The following is a 6,000-nucleotide window of genomic DNA, read 5'->3' on the forward strand; positions in this document are numbered from 1 at the left end:
ATGCATCCTCTTCTCGTTCGTCTCCATGTCTGTGATCTCTCTTACACACCCCCAATTTTCAGACTGTACTACTGTATAAAGAAAAGTGCAAAAATGAAGCTTTCCTTTTTTTTGTCAGCAGGGGAAAAAAACAACAGCTGTGTTCTCAGTAGCTGCAGTGGCAAAACAGCAGCTACTCTCAAACTCTCTTCCCCCTTTTCTCCAGTAAAAGCAGTTTGGAGGTCATTGGAAGGTCAAGAAGAGGTCCCACCAGCAACTGTTTGCAGCCTGAGAATTCTGCATTCTTGATATATCTTTTAAAGGAATAAGGTTTTACAAAATTTTCCACGTATAATCTGAATTGATGATACACAAATGCAGAATGAACAGCATCTCCCTCTAGAAGAGAATAGAGCTGGAAGGGACCTTGGAGGTCTTCTATCCAGTCCCCTGCTCAAGCAGGAGGATCTATACCATCTCAGGCAAGTGACTGTCCAGCCTCTTCTTAAAAGCTTCAAGTGAGGGAGCGCCCACGATTTCTGGAGGCAAGCTGTTCCACTGGTTAATTGTCCTCACTGTCAGGAGGTAAAAGGTAAAGGTTCCCCCGCACATGTGTGCTAGTCGTTTCCAACTCTAGGGGCCAGTGCTCATCTCCGTTTCAAAGCCGAAGAGCCAGCGCTTGTCCAAGGACGTCTCCGTGGTCATGTGGCCGGCATGACTAAACGCCAAAGGCGCACGGAGCACTGTTACCTTCCCACCGTAGTGGTCCCTATTTTTCTACTTGCATTTTTACGTGCTTTCGAACTGCTAGGTTGGCAGAAGCTGGGATGAGTAACAGGCGCTCACTCTGTTACGCGGCACTCGGGATTCGACCCGCCAAACTGCCGACCTTCTGATCGACAAGCTCAGCGTCCTAACCCACTGAGCCACCGCGTCCCCTCATTGTCAGGAAGTTTCTCCTTTTCCAGGTTGCTTCTCTCTTTGGTCAGTTTCCAACCATTGTTTCTTGTCCTGCCCTCTGGTGCTTTGGAGAATAGCGTAACCCCCTCTTCTTTGTGGGAGCCCCTCAAATACTGGAACACTGTTATTATGTCTCCCCCGTTTCTTCTTTTCTTTAGACCAGCCAAACCCAAGTCCTGCAGCCGTTCTTCATATAGTCTCCAGACCTTTAATAATCTTTGTTGCTCTTCTCTGAATTTTTCCACTCTCAACATTATTTTTGGTGATATGGTGAGCAGAATTGGCTGCAGTATTCCAGGTGTGGTCTTACTAAGGCTTTATAAAGTGGTACTAATACTTTGTGTGATCTTGATTCTATGCCTGTTTATACAATGCAGGATTGTATTAGCTTTTTTGGCTGCTGCTGCACACTGCTGGCTCATAGTCAAGTGATCATCCACTAGGACTCCAAGGTCCCTCTCACAGTTACTGTTTTGAAGATTTTTCCTGCCTAAATGCAAGATCTTTCTGGTATAACATAGCCTTAAGAAGTATAGATCATCCATCCACCCAGTCTCTATCCCTAATCGCTTGCTATGCTTGCAGTAGGTAATAGATACGTAAAAGCAAACTCCAACTTATTACCTAATAATAATACTTTAATTTATTTGTTATACAGTATATGCCACCTTTCTTCCAGGAGCTCAGCATGACTTACATAGGGATCTCTCATTTTACCCCTACAATGATCCCATCAGGAGTTCGGGCTGAAAGAGAATGTTTAGGCCCTGGAATCACTCATAGCTAAAAATAGACTAGGACAACTTAGTCCTAGTCCAGTATCTTAACCATCCTGGTTCTCACTTCTTACTTTCTCAGTGGTGATCCCTATTTAATGGAATAGATACATGTGGCTGCTACTCTACAAGGTTTATAAAAACAAGCACTGTTTCAGTAGGCATTTGACCCCAAAGTTAATTTAACAACGCCTTTGATGCCTGTTTAAAATGTATTACTGTCCACATATCTTTAATATATTTATTTCTTTGGACTTTTTTGCATCAAAAAGTCTGTTGATTTGTTGGAGTTGGGCTATACATTTTGAAAAATTAATCAAGTGAAATGCATCCATGAAAATACCAATTTCAAACTTTACTGCTAACAAACTGCATTTCTTTTTTAATAAATTAAAGTCTCATACAGCCTCAATTTATACAAATTGCCAACTGCCTTCCATTAATACTCTTTAGGAAGAAAATTAATATATACAGTAGGATAATGCATTCCCTACTACTAGGAGAAACATTAACAAGGGATCTAGATAAATTGAAATTAACCTTAGGTTACAGTAAGAGATAGTACTGTGTTTGTCAAATCATTATTTAATTTACAAACACACATACTAAAAGTCATTATAATGCTACATAAATGGCATTGGCTGTCATCTATGAAGGATGGGATGTTTAATTCAGCTTTTAGCAGGCTATTTATTATTATTAATGAGATTCATTTAGTAGCATTATACTGGGCTTCAAGGAGATAATTTTAAATAGCCATTATCTCAGACATTTAAGTTTTTCTAACTGTCAAGTATGTCTTGTACCCAAAAAAAACCTGCTTCAGCTATGAATTATAGCAGGGGTCTTCAAACTTGGCCCTTTTATGACTTGTGGACTTCAACTCCCAGAATTCCTCAGCTAGGCACGCTTTTCTACACAATAGAAGCTTAATGAACATTTCCATTTTCAGTCTGAATTATTACTGAAGAATAGACCAACTTAAGTTACAAGAAACCAATGTCCAACAAAATCAACTAAATAATTTACCCCCAACTGAAGTTATAGTGCTAGAAAATTTGCAAGCTACAGCAACTGAGTGTGCTCCCTTGGAGCTAACCTCCAAAATAATAATCTGAATGAGTAGGGTTTTCTCAACAAGTTAAATTATACGTATGTGTGTGATGTATTCTATATCAACATGCGTTTTCTTGAAAACTATTCTCCATAAAACTTTCTTTCATATATTATCCCTTCTTAATTGTTTCAATATTTTTTCACTTTAAACTATGGGATTTTTTACATTTTTGCCATTTAATATCTATAGCCTTATCTCTTAATATTTAGCAGAGCTTCAAGTCAGTCAAGTAATATCTCTTCAATGATACTCCATTGTGAGCTCACTCTCCCAATTCATCATTCATTCATTCATGTTAATCATTAAAATGTTGTATGACAATCCTTCTGCTTCCCAGATTAATTTATTTTTTATTTTTTAAAATATTTTTTATTTTTTTACTAGCATATTTTTGCAAACTCCATAATCCCCCCCCATAAAGTAATTAAATTAAATTAAAAGAAATGTTTGAAATGCATTTCATCTTTAGGCTTAGAGGTTTTTTAATCAGTAATTAAAGATACATTCTGTTCCTACCCTAATAGACAAATTATCAAACACTGCTTTGAACAAAGTTTGAGACACTGAAGTCTAATGAAGTCCATATTGCAAGTATGAATATACCTAATTGTTAGTAGAACTGTTTTTCCTGGACATATAAATAAATAAGACATTAGTCTTAAAGCCTCTGCATAGCTGAGTTGATATTTTGATTATAGCAGGGTTACACCCTGGCTTGTTGCTAGCATAAACACAGAATGAGTTTACCCAGCTGATGAAGACCTAGATGAGGATTTGGCTTTCACAAATTAAAACTTGCCTGGCCAGCTAAGCCAGAAATAATTTTCTTAGTAGACAGTTCCTCTTTTAAGAATTCTTCAGATGCAAAAGCATCTTCATTGCAATGACTTGAATCTTGATATCCCACAGGAAGGACGCTACAAGAGAAAGATCCAGTGACAATGAGGATCTTTTTACCTATTTTTCCACTTTTAAGTCAAGCTTTTTCCAGCATTATGTCCTTATGCCATTATGCTGAGTGGAAATAAAAGTTATATACTCCTATATATCTAGAAAGCACCTGGCTAGGAAAGGTTGAACTAAGTCAGTTGCATGGAGCTGCTCAGTGCTCTCATTCTTCACTATCCCCTAATTTGACAGATCCTTTCTGTTATCTTGCAGCTTATTGTGCAATACTAGGAACTGCTGCTTTACAAATAATAGCTTTCAGTTTAAATCAGGGGTCTTCAAACTTGGCCCTTTTATGACTTGTGGACTTCAACTCCCAGAATTCCTCAGCCAGCAAAGCTGGCTGAGGAATTCTGGGAGTTGAAGTCCACAAGTCATAAAAGGGCCAAGTTTGAAGACCCCTGGTTAAAATGCTAACACTTGCACACGTTAAGAGGAGAGACTTGAAGGAAATATGTTATTTAACCCAATGGAACGGCCCACATTTTGACTCAGCTTTCTTCTTAGGAGATTTATATCCTGCTTTTTTTTCCCCCAGAAGCCGAAGACCGCATTCATAGCATTCCTTCTTCCAGAACTTTTCCCCTTGGAGAACAAAAGTTTTTTTTTTTTTTAAAAAAAAAGATGAATAATAGCAGAGGGAAGGCGGTTAATTACCAGGGCTCCACTCCTCAGCCCACAGCGGGCGAATGAAGAGGCGGCCTCGAGCTGCCTGAACGCGCGCGCTGGCATCCAGCCGAGCCGCGTCAGGGAGCCCTTTCACCGCAGGCCACTCCGCCCCCTCCTGCTGGGCAGCCACCGCTGGGCGCCTTTGAGGAGCGGCCGTGCCTCGCGCGGCCTTTCCCAGCGCGCGGGCTCTTAATCCCTCCTCCGCCTGCCGCTCTTTCCCAGCGCTCCGGCTATAATCTGCGTGGCAAGCGAGCAGAAGCCTGGAGGGCACCGCTGAAGTAACGCCGCCTCCTGGAGATTGCGGGGAGTGGGGGCGGCGGCTGGCTCATTCGGCCTTGAGAGGGAAGAAGCAGTTTTCCCCCTCCTTCTTCCCCCCCCCCGTCCATCTTTGAAGGCTCGACGCTTTCGCAGCCCGGCGAAGGCAAGAGGAAACGGCCCGGGCGTCCGGTTCGCCGCCCCGCTCCCAGAGGCTAATAAGCAGTAAAGCAACGGCGTTGCGAAGCCTGGAAACGGCGCGCCGCCGATTTCAAAGAGCCCTAAGGGCGGCGGCTCAACCTATTGAGGGGGTGCGGGGAGAGGATTCGAGGATGTGCGACAATGTTGTTGTTGTTGTTAGTTGCGAAGTCGTGTCCGACCCATCGCGACCCTATGGACAATGTTCCTCCAGGCCTTCCTGTCCTCTACTATCTTCTGGAGTCCATTTAAGCTCACACCCACTGCTTCAGTGACTCCACCCAGCCACCTCGTTCTCTGTCGTCCCCTTCTTCTCTTGCCCTCAACCTTTCCCAGCATTAGGCTCTTCTCCAGTGAGTCCTTCCTTCTCATTAGGTGGCCAAAGTATTTTGAGTTTTAGCTTCAGGATCTGGCCTTCTAAAGAGCAGTCAGGGTTGATCTCCTCTAGGACTGACCGGTTTGATCGCCTTGCAGTCCAAGGGACTCACAGGAGTCTTCTCCAGCACCATAGTTCAAAGGCTTCAATTCTTTGGCGCTCAGCCTTTCTTATGGTCCAGCTTTCACTGCCATACATTGCAACTGGGAAGACCATAGCCTTGACTATACGCACTTTTGTTGACAGGGTGATGTCTCTGCTTTTTAGTGTGCTGTCTAGATTTGCCATGGCTTTCCTTCCAAGGAGCAAGCCTCTTTTAATTTCTTGGCTACAGTCCCCATCTGCAGTGATCTTGGAGCCCAGGAAAATAAAATCTGTCACTACCTCCATGTCTTCCCCATCTATTTGCCAGGAATTGAGAGGGCCGGATGCCATGATCTTGGTTTTCTTAATGTTAAGTTTCAACCCAACTTTTGCACTCTCCTTCTTCACTCGCAACAAGAGGCTCTTTAGTTCCTCTTCACTTTCTGCCATTAGAGTGGTATCATCTGCTGTGCGACAATACTCCGCCCCTAATAGGGAACGGGGGTTGCATTCAGCAGGCGCTTGTCTGGTCTGCAAATTGCAAAGGCCCTCGGCAGTTTGTGCAAGAATCTAGCCCCTGTTGTCATTGCGTAAGAATCTGACCGCGAGAGTTGTGTGACGGCCAGGGCACCCACAGT

The sequence above is a fragment of the Vipera berus genome, assembly GCF_964194415.1.
Source record: "Vipera berus genome assembly, chromosome: 1".
In the NCBI taxonomy this organism is placed as follows: Eukaryota; Metazoa; Chordata; class Lepidosauria; order Squamata; family Viperidae; genus Vipera; species Vipera berus.